The sequence below is a fragment of the Hipposideros armiger genome, unplaced genomic scaffold, assembly GCF_001890085.2.
Source record: "Hipposideros armiger isolate ML-2016 unplaced genomic scaffold, ASM189008v1 scaffold_396, whole genome shotgun sequence".
NCBI classification, from domain to species: Eukaryota; Metazoa; Chordata; class Mammalia; order Chiroptera; family Hipposideridae; genus Hipposideros; species Hipposideros armiger.
This window is the reverse complement of record NW_017731746.1, coordinates 1,674,950-1,676,459: the sequence shown is the minus strand read 5'-3', so window position 1 is coordinate 1,676,459 and position 1,510 is coordinate 1,674,950.

Genomic DNA, 1,510 nt, shown 5'->3' with positions numbered 1-1,510 from the left:
AAGGAAGGAAGGAAGGAAGGAAGGAAGGAAGGAAGGAAGGAAGGAAGGAAGGAAGGAAGGAAGGAAGAAAGGTGCTATCGGGCCATGAAAAGACATGGAGAAAATTTAACTGCATATTACTAAGTGCAGGAAGCCAATCTGAAAAGGTTGCATACTGTATGATTCTAACACTGACATTCTGGAAAAGGCAAAACTATGGCGACAGTAAAAAGATCTGTGGTTGCCAGGGGTTAGAAGGAAGGGAGGGATGGATGAACAGGCAGAGCACAGAGGATTTTCAGGGCAGCAAAACTACTCTGCATGATACTATAATGGTGGGTACGTCATTATACATTTGTCCAAACCCGAAGAATGTACAATACCAAGAGTGAACTCTAATGTAAACTGTGAACTTTGGGTGATAATGATGCGTAGGTTCATCAATTGTAGCAAATGTCTCACTCTGGTGTGAAATGTTGATAGCTGGAGACTGTGCATGTATAGGGCCAGAGGGCATATGGGAACTCTCTGTACTGTCTGCTCAATTTTGCTGTAAACCTAAAACTGCTCTAAAAAATGAAGTCTATTAAAAAAAGACTTCCAGGGCCCACCAAGTGGCTCAGCAAGTTAAGAATCAGCTTAAGAGCGTGAGCTCTGAGCAACAGGGCCGCTGGTTCAATTCCCACATGGGCCAGTGACGCTGTGCCCTAGCTGAGCTGCCGCCAAGCTGCCAACAGGTGGCAGGATGGCTCAGCTGGTGAGAATACATGCTCCTAACAAGACTGCCTGTTCAATGGTGGGCTACGCCTGCCCACAACTAAGACTGGACTAAGCACCTTGAGCTGAGCTGCCATCCAGATGGCTCAGGGGCTAGAGCCCATGCTCTTAACAAGGCTGCCAGTTCGACTCCCACTTGGGATGGTGGCTACACCCACCTGTAACAAAGATTGTAACACAGCACCTTGACCTTAGAGGCCATGAGCTGCCACGGGCAGCCTGGTGGCAACTGACACCCTCCACAACTAAGACTGAAGAACTTGGCTGGTTCCCCTCTTCAATTCCCCAACACTGTTCCTCTCTCCCAATTCCCCAATTAAAAAAAAAAACTTCCAGGTTCAGAACTTGTCTGACCTATTCAACCTTTAGAGAAAAATATAAACTTCCTAGTCATTATTCAACTGCTTAGACAGGTAAATGATTAATAACTACAGTGATCTTTTTCTGGTAAAATATGGCTCCATCACAACTGACAATCCAAATTGTCTATGAATCTCTAGTAACACATTCTTGTGACAGAGTAGTAACAGCAAAAGCTATTGGGTCAGAATTATTAAGATCAAGTCTAGCTTAGGCACTTAACATCTCTAACTCCTTGGACAAAATATTGAACCTGTCGATTTATTATTTGTAAAATGGGGTTACCTTAGAAATGGAAGTTACGTAAAACTAACATAGGAGTCCAAATAATGTCAGGAGAAAAATAAAAACATTTTGTTTTCATGAAAAAATCTTCCATATGTGAGCATCTCAA